Below are 20,814 nucleotides of genomic sequence, written 5' to 3'. Positions count from 1 at the left end.
AGGAGGGAGGGAGGAAGGGAGGAAGGGAGGGAGGAAGGAAGGAAGGAATAGAAAGAAAATCCATGGAGCATGGATATGCATAGTATATGGATCACTGGATCACATAGTTTATGAAGGGGAATAAAGTATAAGAAGGGGTCTGGTTATGAAACAGAGGATTTTATATTTGGTCCTGAAGGTAACAGAGTCATGGGAGTTTACTGAATAGAAGAATGATATGGTCATACCTGAGCTTTAGGAAGACCATTTTGGCAAATGACTGGAGAATGGAATCAAGTAGGAAAAGATTTGAGGCAGGGAGATCAACTTATTGGAAGAGTCCAGATGTAAGGCAAGAAAAGGCTGCACCATGGTGGTGGCAGTGTCAGAGAAGAGAGTGGGATATAAATGAGACACTGGAAAGGTAGAATTTATAGATTTTGATCACAGATTGGACAGGGACAGATGAATATGAGAAACAGAAGAGACTTGAGTTTAAATTTCATCTTTGACACTATGTTCTCAAGAAAAAGTCACAAACTTTGAGCTTCAGTGTTCTTGTTTGTAAAAATGGAAATAATAATACCTATAGTATCTCCTTCACAGAGTATTTGTTAGGTTTAAATAAGAAAATGAATGTAAAGCACTCATCACACCTTAAAATGATAGATTGGTGGGGGGTGGAGGGGAAGAGAGGGAGAGAGGGAGAGAGGAAGAGAGAGAAACAGAGAGAGAGAGAGAGAGAGAGAGAGAGAGAGAGAGAGAGAGAGAGAGAGAGAGAGTTTTAGGTGCTCAGAAATGTAAAATCAAATATGCCACAAAGATGACATTAACTATCAATACCTACTTCCAAGATATTATATAGGACTTTGAAGACAGAAGTCAGAAAGTAAATTAAATTAATTCTTCATTTGGCTTGTGCTTCCCTACAACTACCATCAATTTTGATTCTCTAGAAGGTGCAAGACAAACAAGCTAGGATATTGATCACCACAGCATTTGTCTAGCTTCTAAGTCTGAGAACCAAGCTATTTATGTTAGAAAGCTACATATGCCATTCTATTTCAGTTAAGCAGAGTTTAATGCTTTATGCAACAATGTTCATGAATCTCACAACTTCTCATCCTGACATCTAAGTCTTTCCATAAATCTTCCCAAGAGAAACCACCCAATGCATTAGAGAAATTCCTTTACTTATTTTAATATTTCATGGACACTAGTGCAGTACTTAGGGTGTCTTTCACCCCTTGACTCTTCCTTTTCTGGTTCTCTCCATCCTTTCTGTCTTTACTCAACAATGGTAATGTGACAGACTGCCATGCATTCTTGCCCTTGGAGGTACCTGATATTTTGGTTCTCAGATCATGACATTTCATAATTCCAGCAATATCTCCCATTAAAAATATCAACATTAAAGAGATGGCCTTTTGCAGCAGCAAATAGCTTTGGTTCACTAAAAGTACTACACAATTTCTCAAGGGAAATCCCACTTAATCTCTTCCTACTATAAAGGAAGGAAGGAAGGAAGGAAGGAAGGAAGGAAGGAAGGAAGGAAGGAAGGAAGGAAGGAAGGAAGGAAGGAAGGAAGGAAGGAAGGAAGGACGGACTTAATATATGAAAAGCACTGTGCTATTTTAGCACTGGGGATGCAAAGAGAAAAAAAAAAGACAGTCGCTGCTCCCCAAAAGCTCACATTCTAATTAGGGAGACAATACATATAGGTCTTAGCTGAATCTTGGATAAGAAGGTTTGATGGTCCTTAAGGTACAGTGGGCAAAACAGATGATAGTGCATCATCTTCAATGTCATTTACACTGATAAAATCATATCAGTTTACAATGGTGAACCATCTGATAATTCCAAGGACTTTGGTGGCAAGTACTTCTCTGGGTCTTTAGCAACTCTGGCTACAGTACCTGTAAAAATAGTTGCCAGTCTAAGTCTCCAAAGGGGTTGCTTTCTGGAATGATGGCTTTGAGCACTGAGCTAGAAGCAGTACTAGCATTCCCAGGGCTCTTGGGAGTTGTTCAATAACTGGTAAAGGTAGTGAAGAAGGCAAGACCCTTCTCTATAAGCTTCTCTGAATGACACTGTTTGTGCCGTGCTAGAAGCAGAGCCAGACAAGGGGAGGGGGAAGAGGAATGATTGCTATTTCCAAGGTTCTTGGGTTCAAGGTTCTAGGCTATCAATTTTGAGCTCAGCATATCTTTAAGACCTTCCAAGATATATAGACTAAAGTTTTCATTCGATGAACTGCCAGTCACTTGCATATCATATTTGGATGATGTGTTTTTCATCTACTCAAATTTTATCCAATCAAATAACATTTTACTTTAATTTATAATTTCAGAGATTCTGCATCTTAATGTTTTATCTTCAGTTGGCAGTTCCTATTACTCTTACTTGAAATTTCCCAATTTCTGTGACAACTAGCTAGTAAATCTATAAGTAATATTTAGATGCATTAAAGAAGCTCATAATTTTCCAGAACTCTACCATGGTTTCATTTGTGAAGGAAAGCATTCTTTGTAATATTAATTCATCCCCTGGTTTATCTATTCTGCAAATTCAGGCATGAGAAAAATGAATTATCTTAAAGCAGGATTATACCTATTAGAGCAAGTTTTATAGCATTTTGTGTGCAATATGAATGGTATTAGATTTCCAGACAAGCTAAAAAGTTCCAGTAACTACTATTCTTCCTTTAATAATGCTTTGTTTCAACATTTGTGAAGACAAATTTAGGAATACTGAAAACACTTTTCAATAATAATTTAGTAAAAATTTACAAGGACGTCTAATAATCTACTCACTTCCATACCTTGCATAGGCACATAAATAATAATTAATATGCATTCACATTCATAGAGGAAGTATTTCATGATGCAGACAGCTGCTAACGCCTACACATGCACGCATAAACACACACACACACAAATTACATTATATTTACTTTGCATGTATTTTGTACACTCTAATATGTATACACATGCTTCCCTAAAAGAATGGAGGTTTCTTGGAGATGGAAATGTCTTCATTTTTGTCTTTGTATTCAAGTACCTAGCATAGTGCCTAGCCTACTGTAATAACTTAATAAATGTTTCATTAATATCCATTAATGGATAGGATGTTTTATGAGTTACCAATTCTATATCACAAAATACTAGATCTGAAAAAGGGGTATTAGAAACCACCCAGTTGAGCCAGTGGGTCAAGATGGCAGAGTGGAAACAGGACCTCTGCAGGGCTCTGGCTCCCACCCCCTCCAATTCATATAAAAGGTGACTCTGAACAAACTTTGGAGCTACAGAACCCACAAAATGATACACAGAAGCTCACCTCCCACTGAGGACAGCCCAGCAGGCTGGCAGCAAGAGGCCAGCGCAGCACTCTGGGAGCCAGAGGTCTTAGCCCCAGGGCAGCCTAACCAGTCGCTGGCTGGAGGGACTTCAGATCACCAGGAGCTGTGGTGGTTTCCAGAATTATGAACCCATAGAGGCCAAGGACAAAGTGAGAGATCAGTGCAGTGTGGACTTTGGGACCTGGGAATTCAGAGTGCTATCCCACCTTTGCCCCCAGGGCAAGAAGTGGCTGAGGTGCAGCCCCTGTCACATGGCAGGTTCAGCTCCTGGCCTACAGATTGTAGGGGGACCAAGCAAACAGTCTGAGGGGTAATCACTCTTGCTTTAACCTGCTTGGATCTGGATTGCTGTCTAGGGTAGAGGTCCTGGGGAGTGTGACCAGCTTGCCAGAGCCTGTGGAGGCTTCAGAGAGGGCACCCAACTAATACCTTCGGTAGCTGAGAAAACCCCAGCATTTGGGACCAAGCTCCCCTGTCTGGTGGCAGAGTCCTACTGTGGCAAAAAGCCCAAAAGTCAAATAATTGAGTGCCAACATGAGCAAGCTAAGGAAGCAAACCAAGCAGAGCAATCCAACTTTACACTCCTATATGGGGGACAAAAAGGATCAAAGCTGAAACAGGAGGAGGACAGTGAAGTCAGAACTCCTGTAACAAAAGCTTCCAAGAAAAATATGAACTGGTTACAGGCCATAGAGGACCTTAAGAAGGATTTTGAAAAGCAAATAAGAGAAGTGGAGGAAAACTTGGAAAGAGAAATGAGAACGATGCAAGAAAATTATGAAATGAGAGTCAACAACCTGACTGAAGAAAATAACACCTTAAAAAATAGACAAACTCAAATAGCAAAAGAGGCTCAAAAAGGCAATGAGGAGAAGAATGTCTTAAAAAGCTGAATTTGCCAGATGGAAAAAGAATCTCAAAAGCTCAATAAAGAGAATCATTCCTTCAAAATTAGACTGGAGCAAATGGAAGCTAGTGACTTTATGAGAAATCAAGACACTATTAAACAGATCCAAACAAAAGAAAAAATAGAAGGCAATGTGAAATATCTCATTGGAAATATCACTGACCTGGAAATAGATACAGGAGAGATAATTTAAAAACTACTGGACTACCTAAAAGCCATGATAAAAAAAAAAGAACCTAGAAACCATCCTTCAAGAAATTCTCAAGGAAAATTGCCCTGATGTTGTAGAACCAGAGGCCAAAACAGAGGTTGAAAGAATCCACCGATCACCTCCTGAAAAAGATCCCAAAAAGAAAATTCCTAGGAATATTATAGCCAGGTTCCGGAATTCCCAGATCAAGGAGAGAATATTACAAGCAGCCAGGAAGAAACAATTTCAATATTGTGGAAACACAATCAGAATAACCCAGGATCTAGCAGCTTCTACACTGAGGTACTGAAGGTCTTGGAATATGATATTCCAGAGGGCAAAAAAGCTGGGATTAAAACCAAGAATCACCTACCCAGCAAAACTGAGTATCATGCTTCAGGGGAAAATATGGTCATTCAGTGGAATAGAAGATTTTCAAGCATTCTTGATGAAAAAACCAGAGTTGAATAGAAAATTTGACATTCAGATACAAGAAGCAAGAGAAACATGAGAAGGCAAACAGGGAAAATAAATCATAAGGAACATATCAAAGCTGAACTATTTACATTCCTACATGGAAAAACAATAATTGTAACTTATGAAACATTTCTCAGTATGAGAATAATTGAAGGCAACAGAAATGTGTGTGTATATATATGTATATTACATATATAATATATTATATATACACACATACATATGTATAAGTCTATATAGGAGGGTATATGGGCATATGAATACATATGTGAAAGTGTGTATATATGCATACAGGTATACATAGATAGAGGGCACAGCACCAATTTAATAGGAAGAGATGATACTTAAAAGGTGAAATTAAGAGGTGAGAGAGGAATATAATGAGAGGAGATGGGGAGAGACAGAATGGGGTAAACTATCTCATATAGAAGAGGCAAGGGAAAATGGTTACAATGGAGGGGAAGAACAGGAAGGCATAAGGGAATGGGTCAACCTTATTCTCAATGAATATGGCATAGGGAGGGAATGACATACACACTAAATAGGGTATCTCACCCTACAGGAGAGTAGGGGGGAAGGGGATGAGAGGAGGGATGATGGAAGGGAGGACAGGTGGGGGGAGGGAAGTTGGAAGCACCCACTTTTGAAAAGGGACAGGATCAAAGTGGAGAATAGAACAAGTGGGAGGTGGTATAGGAAGGAAGGAAATATAGTCAGTCTTTCACAATATATCTACTATGGAAATGTTTTACATAGCTACACATATACAACCTATATTGAATTGCTTATGTTCCCAGTTAAGGATGGGTGACAAGGGAGGAAGGGAATGAATCTGGAATTCAAAGTTTTAAAATCAAATGTTTAAAAATATATATATACATATATATATTATTATCAGTGTTATTTTACATGTAACTGGGAAATAAGACATACAGGCACTGGGCATAGAGATCCATAGTGCCCCACTGGAAAGTTGGAGGGGGTATGGGAGAAGATATGGAAGAGAGCAGACTGGAGGAGGGGATATCCATGGGATCACTATTTTGGGGTGGTGGGTAGGGGAAAAAAGGGGAGAAAATTTGTAACTCAAAATCTTTCGGAAATTAATGATGTAAACTAGAAGATAATAACGCATTTGAAAAAAAAAACACCCAGTTTATCCCCTTTACAGATGAAGAAAATGAGGCCCCAGAAAATAAAAGACAGAGTTGCTGGAACACGGATGTCATGACCTCCAATTTAGTGCTACATCTTCTATATCACCCATTATTTGTCTTCTCAACTATTTATAATAGGAAAAAATCCTAAGATATTAGCTAGCCACCGATTACTACATAAAATTGTTTTCTTACAAGGAAAATGAAGAAGGGAAAAAAAGAAGAAAAAATATTGCTTTAACTAAGTAAAAGTGATTCTAACAGAAAAGATGGATAAAGAGCTTTTGGTTTTCAAGTGCAATTTTATGATACCTATGAGCCTTTCTGACATAGCAAGATAACAAGGATAACAATCACCCTATGGAAAAGAGTTACAAATAGAATATCCTCATTTCTATACTAAGGGTTGAACTGCCATTTTTTTTAGATATATATGTGATCATGTCACTCCTCTACTTAAAATCTTCTGTGGCTTCCTATTATTAAGTAAATTTCAAATTCCTTTGCCTAACATTCAAAGCCCCCTACAATCTGGTGCCACTTGTCTTCATTTAATATTATTTCTCTCCACACACTCTGAACTTTGCTGTCTTTGTGCCTTTGCTTTAGCTGTTCACTGTCTAGAACATCCTCCCTGCTCCTCTTTCCATTTTTTGTGGTCTCACTTAAATGCCACTTCATCAACGAAGCCCTATTAAACCATAATGATCTACCTCCACACTTCATATAGCACTTTGCTTTGTAACTATTATACTTGTAACACCAGGTTCTACACTTATCTCTGTTGTGTCTTATTTTTTCCTACTAGACTATTAACTTCATAATATTGCTATCTCATATTTAAATGAATGAACAAAAAGGCATTTATTAAGTACTTACTGAGAGCTGAACACTGTGGTAAACACTAAGGACAAAAATATAAAATCAAAGATCATCTCTTCTCTCAGTGAGTTTATATTCTAATAGGAAGAGACAACATATATAGGAAACTGGTGACCAAAGAGGGAGCCAGGTCAGGCAATAATCAGTGAGGGGGGGAGGGCAGTGAAGGCTGGAGAGTAGATAGCTTCGTAATAGGGAGTAAAGTGACATATGGCTAGGGCCTCCCTGAAATAGTGGGCGAGGTGAGGCACTCACCAAATGTATTTTTTTCAGCACCTAGTACAGCAGATGTTTAATGTATTTTTGCATGAATGAATAAATAAATGAATGTTGAGTAATAATGTTATATGAATTATCAAAAGCAAAAGCAAAATTGGGATTTTTTTACCCTGAGAAAAGATTTGGAGGGGAGGAAGAAGAAAAGAGGATGGGGGGGGAGGCATATGTGTTTGAAAGCATGGAAGCTTAAGGGGTAGCAGCATGAGCCAATGAATCACTATGAGGTATGATGTAGGGACAACAATCTTTGTGGGGAGAAAGGATACCCAACCCAGAAAACTAGTGCTAGTTATATATGTGTTCATTGTTACTAGTACAGTGAAGATGGGTTCAAAACACTTGACTGGAAAATTATAAGAATTTTAAGTGATACAATTAGTCAGTCAATTAAATAACAAGTACTTGTTATTTACCTATTGTGTATTTAGTATAATCAAGTGACATAACTGCAAAGACTCTGTAAACCTTACAACACTGTCAGTAAAAAGTCAGTCATAGTAGTGTAGAAGTAGTAGTAGTAGTAGTAGTAGTAGTAGTAGTAGTAGTAGTAGTAGTAGTAGTAGTGGTAGTGGTAGTGGTAGTGGTAGTGGTAGTGGTAGTAGTAGTGTGCTATGCGCTGTAACAGTACCAAAAAAGATAAGGTAAGGTTATTGGCCTCAAGAAGCTTACAATCCAATTGGGAAGGCAATACAGAAACTAAACAATTAAACAGTATTATGTGCCTCCTCTAGGATACCTCTTCCAATGTGGCACTGACAGATTTGGAAATTGAGTCCCTAAGGAGATGACTTCTCCCTTGGGGTTCAAAGGTAGCCTTTCTATTTTCACTTCTAAAACCACAGCTCACAAGAGCACCAAGGCACAACGCTAGACAGCAGACATTGGGTCAGTGCCCAGAGTCATCATGAGCCACAGTGACAAGGATGAGCTTTAGTACCACAAGAGTCATGAGAGGACTGAGATGAGCTTTGTGCCTGTAGCAGCAAGCAACCTAGCATACCTACCCAGGATGGCTGCTAGCACAGGTTCTTTGACCTGCTTTTCTAAAGGAAAGCAACTCAAAAAGAGTTAATCTTACTTTAATCAAACATATATTATTTACCTAGTTTAGGGGGAAAAGTCAGCATTCTTAGGGGGAAAGTTTGTATTCTTCAGAGAATACAAACAGAAGTTATAAGCAGACAAAAATACAGAGAGAAAATAACACAATTCAACAGACAGGGCTTCTAGCTGTCTGACCATTACATCCATACTTAGTTGCCAGACAGAAAAGCACCAACATCTGGGTTTTCAAAGCCGGAGGGACTCAACAGCTTCCCAGAGTCTCATCTGGCCAAATCACACAACTCTTCCCATGAATGAGCCCCAAAGCAACACCTCACCTCAGAGGTATATATAGCCTTCTCCAGGGTCAGAGAACATCACAACCCTGATGACCCACTTGACTACAAGGTAACAAAAGTTGTGCCTTCCTGAGAAACAAGCCTCCTGCCACAGGCTCCAGGTGAGCACATTCAGTCTATTGGGGGCAGAGTTTATTTTCAAATGAGGAAAGGTCCTCAAATTAACCTCGGCTTATTAAGGGACAGGGAAGATCTTCAAATTCCTATTACCATTACAATGCCCAGCATACAATGCCCAACATGTTATGTGAATGATCTAGCTGAGAAACTAATGTTTGAGGAGCTAAGAAATGCCAGCTAAACTAGGTGGTGCTAGTAGTTTCCTGCCAACAATGAAATAGATTGGCAGCCCTATCTGGAACTGTTCATAGATCTGCTGGATTTCCTAATGTCCACTCTGGTTATGGATTTGCTATTGGGAATATGACTGCCTTTGACAGGAGTGGCCCAGAAGCAGTGCTATCCCCAGGTGGTACCATCACCCATGGTGTCTACTTCTTGAGAACCAACCTGAATGAAAGTGATATCTAGCTGTGAAGAAGTAGCTTTCCCAGGCCATGTTTGATGATATTCCTATGGGAGTAAAATCAAAAGGAGTTATCCCCAATAAATGCCAAGAACCCTAAGGAGGCTCTGGCAAGAGGTGCAGACTGGTCTTTAAGAGAAGGGTTTGTCTGGGCTGAGGGTGAGGATCACTATAAGGAATATTGTTGTATGCTACAAGCTGACCTCAATAAAGTCTCCACATATGCTTTAAAAAAAGGCTTTTCTCAGCTTGTGATCCTGGAAACAGGAAACTATTATCCTGAAAAGAAGACTGTAGATGAGATTTTAAATTAATATGCTGCTAAGAAATGGCATTGATCACAACACACAGGTATGTACGATGACCACAGTGGCAGCAAAGACTTGTGGTAGCTATAGAAAAAGTTATGAAGGCTTACAAGAAGATTGTGAAGGACCTCCAATTAGCACGTGTTCTTATCTCTGCCCCTGAGTAACAGAACTACTTAAAAGGAATGGCAGCAGCTAAAATTACGTCTGGGTCAACCCATCTTCTATGACTTTCTGGACCCAATCAATAGTCCTTTGCAAAGGTCTGCATCATAACCTCTGATGACTTGGACCTACGTGTGCTTTATGACACTTCCAACAATATTACCAAAGAAGAACAGCAAAAAGTGGATAGAAAAGAATGGACACTGTTAGTGCACAGAAAGGGATTCACCTAAGCCTAACATCCTCACTATAGCCTCATTGCTATTGCTTACCAGCTGGCTGGACAGTCAGCCCTCAATGATGGAACCATGGGAACCTACAGTGAAGTTGCTGCTGCTACTGAGCAGAAGATGACAAATCTTTGAAATTTATTGCAAGCAAAATCTCTATGTAATTTTAGACTCCCAGGATGTTTTAGATAAATTAGCTAACATGGGCAATGCAATCCATGTTGCTTCATGTTATGAAAGAGAATCCTGAATCCTATAAAAGCAAGACAGATATTGGGAATACTAGTCATGGTACTAGAATCAGGAAGAAAGGCATTAAACTGAGACTGATAGCAGCTATCAAAGGTTACTATCTCTACTGGGCTCATTTGGGACCACTAGTATAACCAAACCTGACACAGAGGTAGATTGAAGGGCTCTTCAAATGTCTGATTTACTGACCTAATTCAAAGCATTCCACTCTATATTCCATTCCAAAATGCCTGATGGGGAGGGTTCTCCTTTAATTATTCAGCATAGTGAAGATGCATTATTATGGAAGCCACACTATCTCCTCATTCAAAGAGGAATAAATGAATATGTTTATCTCAAAAAAGAAAAAAACTAAACTATAGCTTACAGGCCCCTACTAGAATATTAACCTTTAATAATCAACCGGTAGCCACAATTACCTCAAAGCAAAAACTTTTGCTAAGATGCCACTGAAGAAACAAGCTACAAAACATTCCCCCCATAAACCTAGGGCATACTTTCCTACAAATACACATAATGACAGTAGGAAGAGTGGGCTGGCATTTCTTAACTCCTCAACAACACAAGAGGAACATATGTGGCCAAACCAATATGTGCCCCCAGGCTTCCAGGACCCCTCTGTCCCTTCTCTCCTCTAGAGCCTTCTTCACACTACTCTCCCTTGAATCCAGCATTTCGGCTCAGAGGCCACTTCACTGGGCTCCTGTTCTCTCTTTTTGCCTTTTGGTTGCCAGGACTAATCACTCTTGAATCTATTGTTATAATGTGAATGCAAAGGTACCCTAAGGGTCGAGTTACACTTTCCACAGTTTATTCTCTAACCTGAAGGTGCCCTAAAGTCTCTTCCCTTATCTTGAAATACCATAAAACTTCCCCCTTATCCTGGACCAGAAAATTCCTTGCCTCCCCTCATCCTGGACCATAAAATTTCCTGTCTCCCTTATCTTGTATTATCCATCTTCCTCATCTCCAACCCCCATTAGAAACCCTAAAAATTACATCATCATCCTATAGGCTGTATAGCTTTCTGTCTACATAAGTCTGGTTCTTTTCCTATATCTGGGTCTTTATTTAGCTCCTTGCTAAATCTTAGGTCCATATACTTTTGCATCAATAAAGCTCTCACTTTTCTGTGACTACATGAACTAACTAGAGGGACAGAGAAAGGGAAGGAAATAGACCCTTCCCACCCCTCAACTACATATATCATCCAGGATAGGAACAGGGACTAGAACTTATCATCCAGGATAGGAACAGGGACTAGAACTGTGATTTCACTGATAAAAGGAAACTCTTACCAATACAGGCTAAAGTCTTCTCCATATATTATCTTAGAGAGTTGACCAGAGCTCTGAGAAATTTAGTGGGTGGATCACATAGCCAATCCTTCTATGCCAGAAGTAGCACCTCAACCCAGGTTTCTCTGGTTTCAGGGACAGCTTGCTATCTACCACACAGCCTCTCTATATAATCTGTACAGAAAATAAATGTGAAAAGAGAGGTCAGTGTAAGCTGAAGATATGTAGAAGGCTGCAAAGCAAAGCAAGAACTAGAGCTGTGCCTTAAAGATTAGGTAAAATACAGATAGGCTGGGAGAAAAGGGGAGGCTACTAAAGGATAGAGAGGAAGAGGTAACAGTATGAGCATCTGATAACTTACCAAAAGCTTAGAGAAATTACTGCAAGGAAAAAAAAACTGAATTATGAAACCTACAAGCAATAATTAGTTAAATTACTACTTCTATCTGAATAACTAAATGAGCTTATTTTCATTCACTGATGGTTTATTCATTACTGAATGTCTTTTCTGAAAATTTTTAAGTATGAATTTTCTTTTATTTAAAAAACTCCCATGAAGATTTACTAAGCTAATTTCAAACAATCTTCTGAAATCGAAAAATTCCCTAGTCGAACAACATTAGTTACTACACATGTGGTCCATTACTAACTTTAATCAGAGAAATTGTGGGGAGACACTGTAGGTAGTTGTAAATTTATTCACAGAAAAAAAAACTGCCTCATTTAAAAATTCGGTACAGAAAGGAGGACATTTAAATAAGCACCAAGTGATTATGAAAATAAAAGGCCACAATCCGAGATAGTTTTACACTTCTATTGGGAAAAGCCTCTTACTAATGGAATGTAAACCATGAGCATATTAAAATGTTTGCACTTCCACAAGTGTTTGCATTTCACAATTCTAACATTTTATACCAAGCAATCAGGCTACTCAACATTTTCATTTAAGAAGGGCAGTAATAGAGACGAGAAGTTTCTTTTAGCAAATAATTACCTTTGGGAAAAATTATAAACTTAAACTCACAATCCATAAGCTTTCTTTATGCTTGACTATTAGCTAAGTAGTTAAATCCCAATTCTAGCTATTGTTAGGACTTCTCATTGGAAAGGTCCCCCAACTTTTACTACAGATACATTCCAAGGGAAAAAGAAAGATTCGGAAGGTACTATCAAGGCCACAATTTCTAATAACATTATAAAACAAATCCATTTACTTTACAGTCATATATACCTTGTAGTTTTCTGTGCCAAAGTTTGGCCAAGGGGCCAAGTACATAAGACTCTTCAAGAAATCTCAAAGGACAAGGGAAATATGCCCATAGTTAACAAAGGGAAAAAGGGAAAGTTAAAAAAGCTTTTTTTAAAAAAAAGCACCTACTATGTACCAGGCACTGTGCTTTACAAATATCTCATTTGAACCTTAAAATAAACCTGAAAAATAAGTGCTATTATATTTCCCTTTTATAACTAAGGAAACTGAAGCAGACAAAGATCTTACCCAGGGTCACATAGCTACTAAGTGTCTTGGGGGTGAATTTGAACTCAGGTCTTCCTGACTTCAGACCTAGCACTCTATCCATTAGGTCATCTAGCAGCCAAAAGAAAGGCATCCAGTTATATCTAAGCCTTATAGCCGTATCTCTATGTTAGGTCCTCCCTCTTCTCTCTTCTCTACAGGACCTAAAGGTTTCTCTCTACACAGTAATGATAAGGATTTGTTTCCAAATACTAGCATTGGAAACCCAGCCTAAATGTGCCATTTGAGTGAATCTCTGGCATGAAAGCAAGGCTGCTGTACTCTTCAAGGCTTCTTGCTACAACTCCTGCCTTTCTTCCTCAAGGAATTCAAATGTGCTTTCTCATCATCACTAAATCAGTACCAAAAATTACTAGCATGTCACCTATTTGAAATGACACCTGTTTAAACCTAATTGATGTGCGTACCTGAAAAAAAGATTATTTCATTAGGGTAGATCTTCACTCCAGTAACACAGAGCACCCAACCACTTATACCTCCAGAGACAACACTGATGGAGTCGCTGTGGCTGAAAAACGTCCAGCCTAAAGTCCACCCTCTAGTGAAGATGAGCTTCTCCGGACTGAAGGGCTAATTCTCACAAGAAAAACATTCAGTCAACCTCTACTTAAAGACTTTCAAGTTTTACAGGAAATGCTGGAGCTTACACTCACTCCTATGGCACAGCCATGGAGAACCATGGGATAGCTCTCCATCATGATAAGGCCATGAAGAAAGATACAGAGCAAAGGAATAGGAAAGTTACCCAATTAATACCAGCCAAAGTTTGAACTTCAGACATAGCAAAGATGATGGCTTTGGATGAGAAAAACAAACACTTGAATCCTAATTTGTTTGTTTCTGATAACCCTTTAATAAAATCAATCAAGCAAAGGTGACTAGCACCTTTAAGCACTGTATCTGTTTTAGCTGGTATGTTCTCATTTACCATTATACGATTTACATGACCCTTCATCATACTCGAGGAAAGCCATTTTCCCTTATTCCTGGTTTCCAGATTCCTGATTCTGGCTTCAAAACTTCCAAAAGTATGTTTTCTCATCCTGGAACTTCCTCTTAGCACCTGGGACATCCTCTCCCTGGATCATCTAACCACTCCTGGGGCCTTCTCAACATGGAACTTCCCTCTGAAAGGTCTGCTTCCTTCCACTGACAAGTTCCTTTTGGAGACTCTGGAAGGGGCACAGACTGACTTTCATTCCCTCCTCACCCTTGAGAATAGCTTCCAAGACCTCAAAACCATGGCCCCACACTGGGCACTTTTGATCCTTCCCCTCCCTTTTCTGTTCCCTGTTGTGTACTGTCTTCCCTCATTATAATGTAAGCTCCTGGAGGGCCGGGGCTGTCTTTCTTTCAGTACATCTGTATCTTCAGTCCTTAGTTCCTGGCACGTAGTGAGTGCTTAATAAATGCTTCTTTCCTTCCTTTCCTTCCATTTACCATATGTTTTACTCTGAAATTTCAAAGGACTATATATACAAAACCACTTTTTTTACTTTATAATCTGCTTGCACTTTAAAAAAAGAATTCTGAGGTAATATTGTGAAGGCTTACCTAATACTAGAATCCTATGTATTTCAAGTAATCTTCTTTAGGGGTAACTCCAAAGTGGAGCAAAGCTCTTCATAGGTTTCTGTTTCCTTGGCAACAGATTTACTGTCCCAGGGAAGAAAAGGAAGGAAATTGAAGACCCGAGGGGAAGGGGTAGGAGGGGGAGTTAAAAGAGGAAGGTGAAGGAGGGGAGGGGGGAAATGTTGGAGGGAGTATCAGACACACATAGAGAAAGCTTAGCTCCTCCCCTTTCAAAAGATCCTTACTGGTGCAAATTCAACAGGGCAGCTGCTTTTGTATAAGAGGGAACAAACTCATGAGCCACAAATGATAGACACAGAAAACAACATGGAACAGAGCATACCAGAACAGGAGGTAACAGATCAAGAGCAGAGAGGAAGTCTCACTACATGGGCCTGGAGGCAGAAGCATCAGAGGCAAGAAGTCAATGCTGGACAGAGATGCCAAATTGCTTGTGAATGTGTAGAGAAGACTGCATCAAAGGCCACTGCATCCAGAGGGCCCCTACAAGGAAGCAGTTAGCACCACTGTGAACAAGCAACAGAATGGCAGGGGGCTGAAGTGTGGGGGAAAGAGGAGTATGAGCCAGGAAACAAAAGACCACAGTGGATACTAGAAGTGAGGAACAATGGGGCACAAGCCATAACATGAAAGAGCAAACTCAGTCATGGGACCAGCAAAGGGGGAGCAGGGTGGGAGTGAGGGGTGACTCTGGTGACCCTGAGCCACACAAGATGGTGCTATAACTCAGGAGGACTGTACAGATAGGCCCCTGTGGAGGGGGGCAAGAGGGGAGAAGAAAGATTCTCTTTACAATTTGTGGGTTTAGGTCTACATAATTTCTCCATCTGTGTTGTATAAATAAAACCTTTTTCTCTATCTGATACCCATACTAGCCTGAGAGCTCATAGGTAAGCTTAAAATTCTTTGTGAGAAATAAAGTGAACAAAGTACTTGAATTCCCAGGGTATCCCCCAGTGAGGACATGGGCTAGATGAATTAGGTGAGGGTCCTCCTGTCAAGGGGAGGGGGGGAAATGACCTACTCTAGGGTTACAAAAGTAAGAGAGAAAAGTGGTAAACCTAAAAATAAATGGGAAAACGTGATCAAACAAAAATGGCAAGAGGTGGGGAGAAAAAGAAGAAAAGGGAAGGGACAAGAGAAGAATACTAGGAAGAAAAATCATAACCAAGATTTTGTAAAAATGATTATCAGCAAAGCCTGTATACACTAGCATTAATGGAATGTACTTTGTTTTACTTAAAGAACCATAGTAGTTAATTAGCAAGACAGAATCTAGGAGATTATTTGGTATAATTCTCACTTTATAAATGGAGAAACTAAATACCAGGAGAGGGTTAGTTACTTGCCCCTGGTCACACAAGTAGCAAAGCCAATATTAAAATCTAGATCCTCTGGCTCCAGCCATCTTTTTACTATACAATTTCAATTTCAAATTACTTTTTTGACTTAGTACCATGTCTTGAACATAGTAAGCACTAGCTAAATGTTTGATGAATTTAATTTCATCAGTATGAGTGCTTCTTATGCCAAAGGAGAGCACAACCTTTCTATGACTGAAGAGTCAATGTAATCCATCACTGTGGCCAACAAAGATCACCAAGAGTCCAACACTCTAGTGATGAGCTTCTGTATCTTTAAACAGACTGGGCCGAATTTGCTCTAGTGCCTGGCCTATATTCAGTCTTTCCATATTGTCAGAACATGCCAAAACTTGTGCTTTGCTGCCATAATATTGAAAAAGGAGTGAGTCCAGTGGCAGAGCCCAGATCTCCTGGTATCCAGTCGAATGTTCCTTCCTTCACATTATACTGTTTCCCCCTCTTCTAGCTTAACAATCAGAAAACTTCCATGTAACTACTTTTTTAAATGTCTCGATATCATAACACTTTCTTGCAATGAAAGTGAAGTGAATTGTAACTCAAAGCATTCCAGCAACACCTCTACACCTCTGAGTATAGTTACCTTAACATCTCCTGAGTGTTGCTGAGCAGAGTCTAAAATATATCTATTTGTTCTTTAAACATTTGAGAGAGCCTTTTTTCTACTTTTTTTTTTAAAGAAAACTATTTTTTTCCTCTCAGAATTCTTCAGTCCTTAGGCTCTCACTCGTGTGTGTGTGTGTGTGTGTGTGTGTGTGTGTGTGTGTCCCTGCGCTCGCGCACATGGAGGCAATCCTTAAAAAGGAAAATACCAGGAGGAACCTTTGATCTTATGCTAAAAGGTCAAGAAGTTCCTATTTATAGGCACATGAGGACGCAATCTCTTTTAAAAGAAGCGGATTCTGATGCAAAATAATGTGTTTCCATAGCCAAGATAAATACTATCCAAGTAATCTCTTCCAACCAGGGAATCTGAGAAAGTAGAACAAGCCTTTTCAAAGATTATGGTTTCCTTGACAACAGCATTGCCTGAGACAAGCAGGAAAATAATTAAAAAGTAAATCGTCTGTTTCTAAAATCTGTAAACGTATGTTAGCAATAATGAACAAGGTTTTAAAGAAACAACAGGGATTTGATTAGACCCTGAAGACACCAAAACAAGGAAATAAAAGTCCACCACAATGTAGTGCACTTTGTGGAGATACCCAATTACCTTTACAGAGGGCTTGGGTTACTTTTGACAAAAACTGGAGGAGAAATTTAGACCCACATAATATTTACTATCTTAAAAAAAATCAAAATCCATATAGCTATATTCTTTCATACTATATTTCCTCAAATAGTTAACTCTATTTCCCCCTAATTTTTACTTTAAATTATAAAGTGGCAGAAGATAGAGATGGCTTGTTCGCATTATCTGGTTACCAACAGATACCTAAAGCCAGCAGTATGATTTGAGAATTAGATGTAACAGCCCTATGCCCTATACCCAAAATATTTTCTTTATTCAGGTCCTACTCCAGCATGCCTGAAATTTTAACATGTTATTCCTTTGGTTTTAAGTATTTCCTCTCCCTGTGGTACTCTCCAAAACTCAAACCCTCCCAGAATAAGTAGCATGGTTAGAAGAGGCAAGATATGAAGAGCCCCAAAGTTGCAGTCAGAAGAATAGTGTTTGAGTCCTGATTTAGACACTTAGTAGCCATATGAACCTCCTTAAAGGATGTAATATCAGCCTAAGTGCCAGTAAGCAGCCCATGCTATTTTAACAGCCTCCTAAATAGTCTTCTTGTCTCCTACCTCCAGTCTCTCTCCTCTCCAATTAATCCTTCACAGCATTGTCTGCTTAATGGTCCTAAAGTTCAGCTCTGATGACTTTAGTTCTCTTTGTCTATGGATTAAAGTATAAACTCTTATTCAAGTCCTGCGCAATCTAGTTCCAACTATCTTTCTAGCCTTATCTTACTCTAGTGCAAGCCCCCATTGCCTTAGCACCTAATGGTCTTCTAATGGTCTGCCGTTTGTACACCCTGCTGCAAGTCTCTCCCTGCTCTAGGCTATCTCCACCCAGTTGCCACAGAGATCTTCCTAAAGCTCAAGGTATGGCCATATAAAACTATAAATTCTAGTGAATCCCTCTTACCTCCAGGATCAAATATAAAATCCTCTCTTTGGCTTGTAGTATTCATCATAACCTAACCCCTTTCTAACTTCCCAGTCTCCTTTCACTTTACCACCATATACTTTGCAATTCAGTAATCACTAACAGTCTATGGATTATTCCTTCCACACTCAATCTCCAAACGATGCATTTTCACTGGTTGTCCCCCATGCCGGAAATTAGTCTCTCTTTCCTCATCTTTACCTTCTAGCTCCCCTAGATTTCTTCAAATCTGAGCCAAAATCTCCCTTCTTCAACAAGACCTTCCCAGTTCCCCCAGTGGTACTGCCTTCCCTCTGAAATCACACACACACACACACACACACACACACACACACACACACACACACACACACACACACACATTGTATGTACATAGTTATTTACATGTTGTCTCCTTTTGAATGTGAGCTCCTTAACAGCATTATCTGTTTCTGCCTTTCTTTTAGTTCCTAGCATTTAGCAGTGTATGGCACATATAATAATAATAATAATAATAATTTGCTTTGACTGAATGATACACAATTGCCCTTCGCATTACCTAATATTTCTTTTTTTTTTTTTTAAGCAATCAGGGTTAAGTAACTTGCTCAAGGTTACACGGCCAGTTATTTCTGGGTGTGGTGCCCAGTGTCTGAGCCCGGGATTAGATCTCCAGGTCGTCCCAACACTGGAACCGGTGCTCTTACTTGCTGTGCTACCTGGCCGCCCCCATTACCTAATATTTCAACCAAACTTTATTTCATGTTGCCTTTTCTGATCCTGCCCACTTCTTCCTAATCAAATTAGACTGGCTAATTACATAAAGCACTTTGGAAAACCTTAAAGTGCTATGAGAATATTAGCTATCATTATTATTGTTATTCTTTATTCTTTCTATTGTTATTCTTGTGAGCTTTCCTGAAAGCTAACGTGTAGTCAAAGACTTTCATTGGGAATTTTAGGTCAGAAAGATGATAGATAATTCTGCATCTCAAATGCCATGTTAGGACATTCAAAGCTCCAGGAGCTATGGAAAATTGACTACTACTCAATTTCAAACTGAAGCATCTTTCTGTACATTTGACTGCAAACTCTACAAGAATCACTATTAACAGGGGTGGCCAGGTGGCTCAGCGAGTGAGAGCACGGCTCCAGTGTCAGGATGACCTGGAGATCAAATCCGGGCTCAGATGCTTAGTACCACACCCAGAGATGGCTGGCCGTGTGACCTTCAGCAAGTTACTTAACCCCAATTACTTTAAAAAAAAACAAAAACAGAAAAAAAGAATCACTATTAACTTAGAAGCCCAATACAACCAGTCATATAACTCAGAATTTATTATACCCACAATTCATTTATACCACAAATTCATCTTTGACTCCATCCATGGAGCCACAGAATTTTAGCACTGAAAGAACCTAAGACAGAGATTCAACCAAGCAAATCTCTGACCCGGCAGAAAAATCACTTCTATAGCAACCAGAGAGATGGTCATTTAACTATAGAGGTCATCTTAAAGGGTAACAAACTCCACTTTTCACTAACTGAACAGTTAGAAGATGAATGGCATGTAACTACCAGAAGCACTCAAAGGACTTTGCTACAATAGCCTCACCCATACTGGCAATTCATGGCAATGGATCTTAGAGACAGCATTATAGTAAGAACAAATAGCATAAACATTTACTAAGTAACTACCAATGTGCTGAGAAATGCACTAGGGGAAATAGAAAGTCTAGGGTTTCTACTATTAAGGAGTTTACCTAAACATAACAAGTCGGTAATATTCCAACACAAATCATAGTACAAAATGTTATATGTGTATTAGAGAGGTATTTTTTTTAAGTGCTATGTAAGGTCTAAGGTGGGGAGAGGCTCATAAAGGAAAACATGAAGAGCTGGGGGATGGGGGGAGAACATGAGAAGAAAAAGAAAGGAGCAGCTAGGTGGCACAGTGAATAGAGCACCGGTCCTGGGGTCAGGAGGACCTGAATTCAAATCCAGCCTCAAACACTTGACACACTTATTAGCTTGTGTGACCTTGGGCAAGTCACTTAATCCCAATTGCCTTGCTTTCCCCCCTCTAAAAAAAAAAAAGGAAAGAGAAGAAAATTAACAAAGGAATGATCATTTTTATAAGGAGTGAGGGAAAGTTTGCCTGAGAAGGTAGGACCTGAATTAGGAAACACTTCAGAAGAACAATGAGTATGGACCTAGAAATACCTTATTTACTATGGTAAACAGTGACTTGGATAGTTATCATAAAGGATTTAGAGCTAGAAGGTAGGAGATGATTTAGTTCAACTCTCTAGTTTGATAGATGAGAAAAATGAAACCCAGAAAGGCGAATGGCTTGCTTATTGACATACACATATTAAATAGCTGAGTACTGAACCCAAGCCTTCAGATTCTAAACACAGACTCTTAACACAGTGAATTGAGAATATATTCAATAAAATAGGGGAAAGCACTGAAGAGGGTAGAATTACCAAAAGAATGGAAGAATAAAATTCAACTGGAACCTAATTAAAACTCAATCAGGGGAACATTCTTGAAAATAAGTCAATCATTCAATATCTGATATGACTAACTAGGCACCGGAACTAAATGATAACCAAAAAACACCCGATCAGATGGGGAATCAATCATCACCATAACTCAAATTTTAGGATAAAACAGTAATTATCAAAACTGTCTGGTGTTGTTTAAAAACAGAAAAATTGATCAAAAGAATAGATCGTAGA

At 39.2% G+C, this 20,814-nt stretch overlaps 1 protein-coding gene and 1 pseudogene across 3 annotated transcripts in view; one reads left to right on the top strand and one right to left on the bottom strand.

Annotated features, from left to right (window-relative positions):
• Positions 1 to 20,814, bottom strand: part of WDR25 (WD repeat domain 25) — a 287,214-nt gene that overhangs the window by 213,618 nt on the left and 52,782 nt on the right. The gene's annotated exons all lie outside the window — the stretch shown is intronic.
• Positions 8,185 to 10,283, top strand: LOC138173813 (RNA-splicing ligase RtcB homolog pseudogene; annotated as a pseudogene).

Source organism: Petaurus breviceps, unplaced genomic scaffold (genome assembly GCF_028583685.1).
Source record: "Petaurus breviceps papuanus isolate PSGF00001 unplaced genomic scaffold, PetGlider_PUasm1.0 65, whole genome shotgun sequence".
Taxonomy (NCBI): Eukaryota; Metazoa; Chordata; class Mammalia; order Diprotodontia; family Petauridae; genus Petaurus; species Petaurus breviceps.
Note: the sequence above shows the minus strand (reverse complement) of the source record. Positions and strands in the feature narration are given on the sequence as shown.